Genomic DNA, 14,059 nt, shown 5'->3' with positions numbered 1-14,059 from the left:
AACCTGCAGTGGTGTATCGGAAACTAATACTGGTCTCACAGGGAATGCTCAAAGCACCGACTGCAAGAAGAGTCTCTATTCTTGTACTTAAGGCGGCATTGGGCCTTTTGTATTTAATTCCAATGCGATTTCTGTCTTTCATCGTCAATGTGAAGGTTCAAGGAATACATTGAACCTGCAGTGGTGTATCGGAAACTAATACTGGTCTCACAGGGAATGCTCAAAGCACCGACTGTAAGAAGAGTCTCTATTCTTGTACTTAAGGCCACATTGCTCCTTTTGTATTTAAATCCGAGGCAATTTCAGTGTTTCATCGTCAATGTGTGTGTCCAAGCAATACATTGAACCTGCAGTGGTGTATCGGATACTAATACTGGTCTCACAGGGAATGCTCAAAGCACCGACTGTAAGAAGAGTCTCTATTCTTGTACTTAAGGCGGCTTTGTGCCATTTTGTATTTCATTCCGATGCGATTTCTGTGTTCCATCGTCAATGTGAAGGTCCAAGGAATACATTGAACCTGCAGTGGTGTATCGGAAACTAATACTGGTCTCACAGGGAATGCTCAAAGCACCGACTGTAAATAGAGTCTGTATTCTTGTACTTTAGGCGGCATTGTGCCTTTTAAATTTAATTAAGATGCGATTTCTGTGTTTCATCGTCAATTTGAAGGTCCAAGGAATACATTGAACCTGCAGTGGTGTATCGGAAACTAATACTGGTCTCACAGGAAATGCTCAAAGCACCGACTGTAAGAAGAGAGTCTATTCTTGTACTTAAGGCGGCATTGTGCACTTTGTATTTCATTCCGATGCCATTTCTGTGTTTCATCGTCGATGTGTATGTCCAAGGAATACATTGAACATGATGTGGTGTACCGGATACTAATACTGGTCTCACAGGGAATGCTCAAAGCACTGACTGTAAGTAGAGTCTGTATTCTTGTACTTAAGGCGGCATTGTGCCTTGTGTATATAATTCCGATGCGATTTCTGTGTTTCATCGTCAATGTGAAGGTCCAAGGATTACATTGGACCTGCAGTGGTGTATGGGAAACTAATACTGGTCTCAGAGGGAATGCTCAAAATACCGACAGTAAGAAGAGTCTCTATTCTTGTACTTTAGGCGGCATTGTGCCTTTTGTATTTAATTCCGATGCTATTTCTGTGTATAATCGTCAATGTGAAGGTCCAAGGAATACATTGAACCTGCAGTGGTGTATCGGAAACTAATACTGGTCTCACAGGGAATGCTCAAAGCACCGACTGTAAGAAGAGTCTCTATTCTTGTACTTAAGGCGGCATTGGGCCTTTTGTATTTAATCCCGATGCGATTTCTGTCTTTCATCGTCAATGTGAAGGTCCAAGAAATACATTGAACCTGCAGTGCTGTATCGGAAACTAATAGTGGTCTCACAGGGAATGCTCAAAGCACCGACTGTAAAAAGAGTGTCTATTCTTGTACTTAAGGCGGCATTGTGCCCTGTGTATTTAATTCCGATGCCATTTCTGTGTTTCATCGTCGATGTGAAAGTCCAAGGAATACACTGAACCTGCAGTGGTGTATCGGAAACTAATACTGGTCTTACAGGGAATGCTCAAAGCACCGACTGTAAGAAGAGTCTCCATTCTTGTACTTTAGGCGGCATTGTGCCTTTTGTATTTAGTTTCCGATGCTATTTCTGTGTATAATCGTCAATGTGATGGTCCAAGGAAAACATTGAACCTGCAGTGGTACATCGGAAACTAATACTGGTCTCACAGGGAATGCTCAAAGCACCGACTGTAAGAAGAGTCTCTATTCTTGTACTTAAGGCGGCATTGGGCCTTTTGTATTTAATTCCGATGCGATTTCTGTCTTTCATCGTCAATGTGAAGGTCCAAGAAATACATTGAACCTGCAGTGGTGTATCGGAAACTAATACTGGTCTCACAGGGAATGCTCAAAGCACCGACTGTAAGAAGAGTCTCTATTCTTGTACTTAAGGCGGCATTGTGCACTTTGTATTTAATTCCGAAACCATTTCTGTGTTTCATCGTCGATGTGTATGTCCAAGGAATACATTGAACCTGAAGTTGTGTACCGGATACTAATACTGGTCTCACAGGGAATGCTCAAAGCACTGACTGTAAGTAGAGTCTGTATTCTTGTACTTAAGGCGGCATTGTGCCATTTGTATTTAATTCCGATGCGATTTATGTGTTTCATCGTCAATGTGAAGGTCCTAGGAATACATTGAACCTGCAGTGGTGTATCGGAAACTAATACTGGTCTCACAGGGAATGCTCAAAGCAATTACTGTCACAGGATAGGATCAAAGCAGAGTCTCTAAGAAGACCCACTCTTCTTGCACATAAGGCGTTATTTTGCCCTTTGTATTTAATTCCGATGTAATTTCAGTGTTTCATCGTCAATGTGTATGTTCAAGGAATACATTGAACCTGCAGTGGTGTATCGGATATTAATACTGGTCTCTCAGGGAAAGCTCAAAGCACCATCAGTAAGAAGTGTCTCTATTGTTGTACTTAGGGCATCATTGTGCCTTTTGTATTTTATTCCAATGCGATTTCTGTGTTTCATCGTCAATGTGAAGGTCCAAGGAATACATTGAACCTGCAGTGGTGTATCGGAAACTAATACTGGTCTCACAGGGAATGCTCAAAGCACCGACTGTAAGTAGAGTCTGTATTCTTGTACTTAAGGCGGCATTGTGCCTTTTGTATTTAATTCCGATGCGATTTCTGTGTTTCATCGCCAATGTGAAGGTCCTAGGAATACATTGGACCTGCAGTGGTGTATCGGAAACTAATACTGGTCTCAGAGGGAATGCTCAAAGCACCGACTGTAAGAAGAGTGTCTATTCTTGTACTTAAGGCGGCATTGTGCCCTTTGTATTTCATTCCGATGCGATTTCTGTCTTTCATCGTCAATGTGAAGGTCCAAGAAATACATTGAACCTGCATTGGTGTATCGGAAACGAATACTGGTCTCACAGGGAATGCTCAAAGCACCGACTGTAAAAAGAGTGTCTATTCTTGTACTTAAGGCGGCATTGTGCCCTTTGTATTTAATTCCGATGAAATTTCTGTGTCTCATCGTCGATGTGAAAGTCCAAGGAATACACTGAACCTGCAGTGGTGTATCGGAAACTAATACTGGTCTCACAGGGAATGCTCAAAGCACCGACTGTAAGAAGAGTCTCCATTCTTGTACTTTAGGCGGCATTTTGTATTTAGTTTCCGATGCAATTTCTGTGTATAATCGTCAATGTGAAGGTCCAAGGAATACATTGAACCTGCAGTGGTGTATCGGAAACTAATACTGGTCGCACAGGGAATGCTCAAAGCACCGACTGTAAGAAGTGTCTCTATTCTTGTACTTAAGGCGGCATTGGGCCTTTGGTATTTAATTCCGATGCGATTTCTGTCTTTCATCGTCAATGTGAAGGTCCAAGAAATACAATGAACCTGCAGTGGTGTATCGGAAACTAATACTGGTCTCACAGGAAATGCTCAAAGCACCGACTGTAAGAAGAGTCTCTATTCTTGTACTTAAGGCGGCATTGTGCACTTTGTATTTAATTCCGATGCCATTTCTGTGTTTCATCGTCGATGTGTATGTCCAAGGAATACATTGAACCTGAAGTGGTGTATCGGAAACAAATACTGGTCTCACAGGGAATGCTCAAAGTACCGACTGTAAGAAGAGTCTCTATTCTTGTACTTAAGGCGGCATTGGGCCTTTTGTATTTAATTCCGATGCGATTTATGTGTATAATCGTCAATGTGAAGGTCCAAGGAATACATTGAACATGCAGTGGTGTATCGGAAATTAATACTGGTCTCTCAGGGAATGCTCAAAGCACCGTCAGTAAGAAGAGTCTCTATTGTTGTACTTAGGGCTTCATTGTGCCTTTTGTATTTAATTCCAATGCGATTTCTGTGTTTCATCGTCAATGTGACGGTCCAAGGAATACATTGAACCTGCAGTGGTGTATCGGAAACTAATACTGGTCTCACAGGGAATGCTCAAAGCACCGACTGTAAGTTGAGTCTGTATTGTTGTACTTAGGGTGGCATTGTGCCTTTTGTATTTAATTCCGATGTGATTTCTGTGTATAATCGTCAATGTGAAGGTCCAAGGAATACATTGAACCTGCAGTTGTGTATCGGAAACTAATACTAGACTCACAGGGAATGCTCAAAGCACCGACTGTTAGAAGAGTCTCTATTCTTGTACTTAAGGCGGCATTGGGCCTTTTGTATTTAATTCCAATGCGATTTCTGTCTTTCATTGTCAATGTGAAGGTTCAAGGAATACATTGAACCTGCAGTGGTGTATCGGAAACTAATACTGGTCTCACAGGGAATGCTCAAAGCACCGACTGTAAGAAGAGTCTCTATTCTTGTACTTAAGGCGGCATTGTGCCTTTGGTATTTAATTCCGATGCGATTTCTGTGTTTCATCGTCAATGTGAATGTCTCAGGAATACATTGAACCTGCAGTGGTGTATCGGATATTAATACTGGTCTCTCAGGGAATGCTCAAAGCACCGTCAGTAAGAAGAGTCTCTATTGTTGTACTTAGGGCTTCATTGTGCCTTTTGTATTTAATTCCAATGCAATTTCTGTGTTTCATCGTCAATGTGAAGGTCCAAGGAATACATTGAAACTGCAGTGGTGTGTCGGAAACTAATACTGGTCTCACAGGGAATGCTCGAAGCACCGACTGTAAGAAGAGTCTCTATTCTTGTACTTAAGTCGGCATTGTGCCTTTTGTATTTCATTCCGATGCGATTTCTGTGTTTCATCGTCAATGTGAAGGTCCAAGGATTACATTGGACCATTCAGTGGTGTATCGGAAACTAATACTGGTCTCAGAGGGAATGCTCAAAACACCGACAGTAAGAAGAGTCTCTTTTCTTGTACTTAAGACGACATTGTTCCTTTTGTATCTAATCCGATGAAATTTCAGTGTTTCATCGTCAATGTGTATGTACAAGGAATACATTGAACAAGCAGTGGTTAATCGGATACTAATACTGGTCTCACAGGGAATGCTCAAAGTACCGACTGTAAGAAGAGTCTCTATTCGTGTACTTATGGCAGCATTGTGCCATTTTGTATTTAATTCCGATGCGATTTCTGTGTTTCATCGTCAATGTGAAGGTCCAAGGAATACATTGAACCTGCAGTGGTGTATCGGAAACTAATACTGGTCTCACAGGGAATACTCAATGCACCGACTATAAGAAGAGTGTCTATTCTTGTAGTTAAGGCGGCATTGTGCACTTTGTATTTATTTCCGATGCCATTTCTGTGTTTCATCGTCGATGTGTATGTCCAAGGAATACATTGAACCTGAAGTGGTGTACCGGATACTAATACTGATCTCACAGGGAATGCTCAAAGCACTGACTGTAGGTAGTGTCTGTATTCTTGTACTTAAGGCGGCATTGTGCCTTTTGTATTTAATTCCAATGCGATTTATGTGTTTCATCGTCAATGTGTATGTCCAAGGAATACATTGAACCTACAGTGGTGTATCGGAAACTAATACTGGTCTCACAGGGAATGCTCAAAGCACCGACTGTAAAAATAGTATCTATTCTTGTACTTAAGGCAGCATTGTGCCTTTTGTATTTAATTCCGATGCCATTTCTGTGTTTCATCGTCTATGTGTATGTCAAATTAATGCATTAAACCAGAAGTGGTGTACCGGATACTAACACTGGTCTCACAGGGAATGCTCAAAGCACCAACTGTAAGAAGAGTCTCTATTCTTGTACTTAAGGCGGCATTGTGCCTTTTTGTATTTAATTCCGATGCGATTTCTGTGTTTCATCGTCAATTTTAAGGTCCAAGGAATACATTGTACCTGCAGTGGTGTATCGGAAACTAATACTGGTCTCACAGAGAATGCTCAAAGCACCGACAGTAAGAAGAGTCTCTTTTCTTGTACTTAAGACGACATTGTTCCTTTTGTATCTAATCCGATGAAATTTCAGTGTTTCATCGTCAATGTGTATGTACAAGGAATACATTGAACAAGCAGTGGTTAATCGGATACTAATACTGGTCTCACAGGGAATGCTCAAAGTACCGACTGTAAGAAGAGTCTCTATTCGTGTACTTATGGCAGCATTGTGCCATTTTGTATTTAATTCCGATGCGATTTCTGTGTTTCATCGTCAATGTGAAGGTCCAAGGAATACATTGAACCTGCAGTGGTGTATCGGAAACTAATACTGGTCTCACAGGGAATACTCAATGCACCGACTATAAGAAGAGTGTCTATTCTTGTAGTTAAGGCGGCATTGTGCACTTTGTATTTATTTCCGATGCCATTTCTGTGTTTCATCGTCGATGTGTATGTCCAAGGATAACATTGAACCTGAAGTGGTGTACCGGATACTAATACTGATCTCACAGGGAATGCTCAAAGCACTGACTGTAGGTAGTGTCTGTATTCTTGTACTTAAGGCGGCATTGTGCCTTTTGTATTTAATTCCAATGCGATTTATGTGTTTCATCGTCAATGTGTATGTCCAAGGAATACATTGAACCTACAGTGGTGTATCGGAAACTAATACTGGTCTCACAGGGAATGCTCAAAGCACCGACTGTAAAAATAGTATCTATTCTTGTACTTAAGGCAGCATTGTGCCTTTCGTATTTAATTCCGATGCCATTTCTGTGTTTCATCGTCTATGTGTATGTCAAATTAATGCATTAAACCAGAAGTGGTGTACCGGATACTAACACTGGTCTCACAGGGAATGCTCAAAGCACCAACTGTAAGAAGAGTCTCTATTCTTGTACTTAAGGCGGCATTGTGCCTTTTTGTATTTAATTCCGATGCGATTTCTGTGTTTCATCGTCAATTTTAAGGTCCAAGGAATACATTGTACCTGCAGTGGTGTATCGGAAACTAATACTGGTCTCACAGGGAATGCTCAAAGCACCGACTGTAAGAAGAGTGTCTATTCTTGTACTTAAGGCGGCATTGGGCCTTTTGTATTTAATTCCGATGCGATTTCTGTCTTTCATCGTCAATGTGAAGGTCCAAGAAATACATTGAACCTGCAGTGGTGTATCGGAAACTAATACTGGTCTCACAGGGGAATGCTCAAAGCACCGACTGTAAGAAGAGTGTCTATTCTTGTACTTAAGGCGGCATTGTGCCCTTTGTATTTAATTCCGATGCCATTTCTGTGTTTCATCGTCGATGTGAAAGTCCAAGGAATACACTGAACCTGCAGTGGAGTATCAGAAACTAATACTGGTCTGACAGGGAATGCTCAAAGCACCGACTGTAAGAAGAGTCTCTATTCTTGTACTTAAGGCGGCATTGTGCCTTTTGTATTTAATTCCGATGCGATTTCTGTGTTTCATCGTCAATTTGAAGGTCCAAGAAATACATTGAACCTGCAGTGGTGTATCGGAAGCTAATACTGGTCTCACAGGGAATGCTCAAAGCACCGACTGTAAGAAGAGTGTCTATTCTTGTACTTAAGGCGGCATTTTTCCTTTTGTATTTAATTCCGATGCGATTTCTGTCTTTCATCGTCAATGGGAAGGTCCAAGAAATACATTGAACCTGCAGTGGTGTATCGGAAACTAATACTGGTCTCAGAGGGAATGCTCAAAACACCGACAGTAAGAAGAGTCTCTATTCTTGTACTTAAGGCGACATTGTTCCTTTTGTATTTAAATCCGATGTAATTTCAGTTTTTCATCGTCAATGTGTATGTCCAAGGAATACATTGAACCAGCAGTGGTGTATCGGATACTAATACTGGTCTCACAGGGAATACTCAAAGCACCGACTGTAAGAAGAGTCTCTATTCTTGTTTTTAAGGCGGCATTGTGCCATTTTGTATTTAATTCCGATGCGATTTCTGTGTTTCATCGTCAATGTGAAGGTCCACGGAATACATTGAACCTGCAGTGGTGTATCGGAAACTAATACTGGTCTCACAGGGAATGCTCAAAGCACCGACTGTAAGAAGAGTCTCTATTCTTGTAGTTAAGGCGGCATTGTGCACTTTGTATTTATTTCCGATGCCATTTCTGTGTTTCATCGTCGATGTGCATGTCCAAGGAATACATTGAACCTGAAGTGGTGTACCGGATACTAATACTGGTCTCACAGGGAATGCTCAAAGCACTGACTGTAGGTAGTGTCTGCATTCTTGTACTTAAGGCGGCATTGTGCCTTTTGTATTTAATTCCGATGCGATTTATGTGTTTCATCGTCAATGAGTATGTCCAAGGAATACATTGAACCTGCAGTGGTGTATCGGAAACTAATACTGGTCTCACAGGGAATGCTCAAAGCACCGACTGTAAAAAGAGTATCTATTCTTGTACTTAAGGCAGCATTGTGCCTTTTGTATTTAATTCCGATGCCATTTCTGTGTTTCATCGTCTATGTGTATGTCCAATTAATGCATTAAACCTGAAGTGGTGTACCGGATACTAATACTGGTCTCACAGGGAATGCTCAGAGCACCGACTGTAAGAAGAGTCTCTATTCTTGTACTTAAGGCGGCATTGTGCCTTTTTGTATTTAATTCCGATGCGATTTCTGTGTTACATCGTCAATTTTAAGGTCCAAGGAATACATTGTACCTGCAGTGGTGTATCGGAAACTAATACTGGTCTCACAGGGAATGCTCAAAGCACCGACTGTAAGAAGAGTGTCTATTCTTGTACTTAAGGCGGCATTGGGCCTTTTGTATTTAATTCCGATGCGATTTCTGTCTTTCATCGTCAGTGTGAAGGTCCAAGAAATACATTGAACCTGCAGTGGTGTATCGGAAACTAATACTGGTCTCACAGGAGAATGCTCAAAGCACCGACTGTAAGAAGAGTGTCTATTCTTGTACTTAAGGCGGCATTGTGCCCTTTGTATTTAATTCCGATGCCATTTCTGTGTTTCATCGTCGATGTGAAAGTCCAAGGAATACACTGAACCTGCAGTGGTGTATCGGAAACTAATACTGGTCTCACAGGGAATGCTCAAAGCACCGACTGTAAGAAGAGTCTCTATTCTTGTACTTAAGGCGGCATTGTGCCTTTTGTATTTAATTCCGATGCGATTTCTGTATATAATCGTCAATGTGAAGGTCCAAGGTATACATTGAACCTGCAGTGGTGAATCGGAAACTAATACAGGTCTCACAGGGAATGCTCAAAACACCGGCTGTAAGAAGAGTCTCTATTCTTGTAGTTAAGGCGGCATTGTGCCTTTTGTATTTAATTCCGATGCGATTTCTGTGTTTCATCGTCAATGTGAAGGTCAAAGGAGTACATTGAACCAGCAGTGGTGTATCGGAAACTAATACAGGTCTCACAGGGACTGCTCAAACCACCGACTGTAAGAAGAGTCTCTATTCTTGTACTTATGGCGGCATTCTGCCCTTTGTATTTAATTCCGATGCGATTCTGTGTTTAATCGTCAATGTGAAGGTCCAAGGAATACATTGAAACTGCAGTGTTGTATCAGAAACTAATACTGGTGTCACAGGATAGGATCAAAGCACAGTCTCTAAGAAGTCTCACTCTTCTTGCACTTAAGACGTTATTGTGCCCTTTGTATTTAATTCCGATGTAATTTCAGTGTTTCATCGTCGGTCTGTATCTTCAAGGAATACATTGAACCTGCAGTGGTGTATAGGAAACTAATACTGGTGTCACAGGGAATACTCGACGCACCGGCTGTAAGAATAGTCTCTATTCTTGTACTTAAGGCGGCATTGTGCCTTTGGTATTTAATTCCGATGCGATTTCTGTGTTTCATCGTCAATGTCAAAGTCTAAGGAATACATTGAAACTGCAGTGATGTATCGGATATTAATACTGGTCTCTCAGGGAATGCTCAATGCACCGACAGTAAGAAGAGTCTCTATTAATGTACTTAGGGGTTCATTGTGCCTTTTGTATTAATTAAAATGCGATTTCTGTGTTTCATCGTCAATGTGAAGGTCCTAGGAATACATTGAACCTGCAGTGGTGTATCGGAAACTAATACTGGTCTCACAGGGAATGCTGAAAGCACCGACTGTAAGAAGAGTCTCTATTCTTGTACTTAAGGCGGCATTGTGCCATTTGTATTTAATTCCGATGCCATTTCTGTGTATAATCTTCAATGTGAAGGTCCAAGGAATACATTGAACCTGCAGTGGGGTATCGGAAACTAATACTGGTCTCACAGGGAATGCTGAAAGCACCGACTGTAAGAAGAGTCTCTATTCTTGTACTTAAGGCGGCATTGGGCCTTTTGTATTTAATTCCGGTGCAATTTCTGTCTTTCATCGTCAATGTAAAGGTTCAAGGAATCCATTGAACCTGCAGTGGTGTATCGGAAACTAATACTGGTCTCACAGGGAATGCTCAAAACACCGACTGTAAGAAGAGTCTCTATTCTTGTACGTAAGGCGTCATTGTGCCTTTTTGTATTTAATTCCGATGCGATTTCTGTGTTTCATCGTCAATTTGAAGGTCCAAGAAATACATTGAACATGCAGTGGGGTATCGGAAACTAATACTGGTCTCACAGGGAATGCTCAAAGCACCGACTGTAAGAAGAGTGTCTATTCATGCACTTAAGGCGGCTTTGTGCCCTTTGTATTTAATTCCGATGCCATTTCTGTGTTGCATCGTCTATGTGTATGTCCAAGGAATAGATTGAACTTGAAGTGGTGTACCGGATACTAATACTGGTCTCACAGGGAATGTTCAAAGCACCGACTGTAAGAAGAGTCTATACTCCTAAACTTAAGGCGGTATTGTGCCTTTTTGTATTTAATTCCGATGCGATTTCAGTGTTTCATCGTCAATTTGAAGGTCCAAGGAATACAATGAACCTGCAGTGGTGTATCGGATACTAATACTGGTCTCACAGGGAATACTCAAAGCACCGACTGTAAGAAGAGTCTCTATTTTTGTACTTAAGGCGGCATTGTGCCATTTTGTATTTAATTCCGATGCGATTCCTGTGTTTCATCGTCAATGTGAAGGTCCACGGAATACATTGAACCTGCAGTGGTGTATCGGAAACTAATACTGGTCTACAGGGATTGCTCAAAGCACCGAGTGTAAGAAGAGTCTCTATTCTTGTACTTAAGGCGGCATTGTGCACTTTGTATTTAATTCCGAAACCATTTCTGTGTTTCATCGTCGATGTGTATGTCCAAGGAATACATTGAACCTGAAGTGGTGTACCGGATACTAAAACTGGTCTCACAGGGAATGCTCAAAACACCGACTGTAAGAGGAGTCTCTATTCTTGTACTTAAGGCGGCATTGTGCCTTTTTGTATTTAATTCCGATGCGATTTCTGTGTTTCATCGTCAATTTGAAGGTCCAAGGAATACATTGTACCTGCAGTGGTGTATCGGAAACTAATACTTGTCTCACAGGGAATGCTCAAAGCACCGACTGTAAGAAGAGTGTCTATTCTTGTACTTAAGGCGGCATTGGGCCCTTTGTATTTAATTCCGATGCCATTTCTGTCTTTCATCGTCAATGTGAAGGTCCAAGAAATACATTGAACCTGCAGTGGTGTATCGGAAACTAATACTGGTCTCACAGGGAATGCTCAAAGCACCGACTGTAAGAAGAGTGTCTATTCTTGTACTTAAGGCGGCATTGTGTCCTTTGTATTTAATTCCGATGCCATTTCTGTCTTTCATCGTCAATGGGAAGGTCCAAGAAATACATTGAACCTGCAGTGGTGTATCGGAAACTAATACTGGTCTCAGAGGGAATGCTCAAAACACCGACAGTAAGAAGAGTCTCTATTCTTGTACTTAAGGCGACATTGTTACTTTTGTATTTAAACCCGATGTAATTTCAGTTTTTCATCGTCAATGTGTATGTCCAAGGAATACATTGAACCTGCAGTGGTGTATCGGATACTAATACTGGTCTCACAAGGAAAATACTCAAAGCACCGACTGTAAGAAGAGTCTCTATTCTTGTACTTAAGGCGGCATTGTGCCTTTTGTATTTAATTCCGATGCGATTTCTGTGTATAATCGTCAATGTGAAGGTTTAAGGTATACATTGAACCTGCAGTGGTGTATCGGATATTAATACTGGTCTCACAGGGAATGCTCAAAGCACCGAGTGTAAGAAGAGTCTCTATTCTTGTACTTAAGGCGGCATTGTGCCTTTTGTATTTAATTCCGATGCGATTTCTGTGTATAATCGTCAATGTGAAGGTTTAAGGTATACATTGAACCTGCAGTGGTGTATCGGATATTAATACTGGTCTCTCAGGGAATGCTCAAAGCACCGACAGTAAGAAGAGTCTCTATTGTTGTACTTAGGGCTTCATTGTGCCTTTTGTATTTAATTCCAATGCGATTTCTGTGTTTCATCGTCAATGTGAAGGTCCTAGGAATACATTGAACCTGCAGTGGTGTATCGGAAACTAATACTGGTCTCACAGGGAATGCTCAAAGCATCGACTGTAAGTAGAGTCTGTATTCTTGTACTTAAGGCGGCATTGTGCCTTTTGTATTTAATTCCGATGCGATTTCTGTGTTTCATCGTCAATGTGAAGGTCCAAGGAATACATTGAACTTGCAGTGGTGTATCGGAAACTAATACTGGTCTCACAGGGAATGCTCAAAGCACCGACTGTAAGAAGAGTCTCTATTCTTGCACTTAAGGCGGCATTGTGCATTTTGTAATTAATTCCGATGCGATTTCTGTGTATAATCTTCAATGTGAAGGTCCAAGGGATACATTGAACCTGCAGTGGTGTATCGGAAACTAATACTGGTCTCGAAGGGAATGCTCAAAGCACCGACTGTAAGAAGAGTCTCTATTCTTGTACTTAAGGCGGCATTGGGCCTTTTGTATTTAATTCCGATGCGATTTCTGTCTTTCATCGTCAACGTGAAGATTCAAGGAATACATTGAACCTGCAGTGGTGTATCGGAAACTAATACTGGTCTCACAGGGAATACTCGACGCACCGGCTGTGAGAATAGTCTCTATTTTTGTACTTAAGGCGGCATTGTGCATTTGGTATTTAATTCCGATGCGATTTCTGTGTTTCATCGTCAATGTGAAGGTTCAAGGAGCACGTTGAACGAGCAGTGGTGTATCGGAAACTAATACAGGTCTCACAGGGACTGCACAAAGCACCGACTGTAAGAAGAGTCTCTATTCTTGTACTTAAGGCGGCATTGTGCCTTTTGAATTTAATTCCAATTCGATTTCTGTGTTTCATCGTCAATGTGAAGGTCCAAGGAATGCATTGAGCCTGCAGTGGTGTATCGGAAACCAATACTGGTCTCACAGGGAATGCTCAAAGCACCGACTGTAAGAAGAGTCTCTATTCTTGTACTTAAGGCGGCATTGTGCCTTTTGTATTTAATTCCGATGCGATTTCTGTGTATAATCTTCAATGTGAAGGTCCAAGGAATAGATTGAACCTGCAGTGGTGTATCGGAAACCAATACTGGTCTCACAGGGAATGCTCAAAGCACCGACTGTAAGAAGAGTGTCTATTCTTGTACTTAAGGCGGCATTGGGCCTTTTGTATTTAATTCCAATGCGATTTCTGTCATTCTTCGTCAATGTGAAGGTCCAAGAAATACATTGAACCTGCAGTGGTGTATCGGAAACTAATACTGGTCTCACAGAAATGCTCAAACCACCGACAGTAAGAAGAGTCTCTATTCTTGTACTTAAGGCGGCATTGTGCCTTTTGTATTAAATTCCGATGCGATTTCTGTGTATCTTCGTCAATTTGAAGGTCCAAGGAATACATTTAACCTGCAGTGGTGTAACGGAAACTAATACTGGTCTCACAGGGAATGCTCAAAGCACCGACTGTAAGAAGAGTCTCTATTCTTGTACTTAAGGCGGCATTGTGCTTTTTGCATTTAATTCCGATGCGATTTCTGTGTATCTTCGTCAATTTGAAGGTCCAAGGAATACATTTAACCTGCAGTGGTGTAACGGAAACTAATACTGGTCTCACAGGGAATGCTCAAAGCACCGACTGTAAGAAGAGTCTCTATTCTTGTACTTAAGGC

Source organism: Schistocerca americana, chromosome 1 (assembly GCF_021461395.2).
Source record: "Schistocerca americana isolate TAMUIC-IGC-003095 chromosome 1, iqSchAmer2.1, whole genome shotgun sequence".
NCBI lineage: Eukaryota > Metazoa > Arthropoda > Insecta > Orthoptera > Acrididae > Schistocerca > Schistocerca americana.
Note: the sequence above shows the minus strand (reverse complement) of the source record.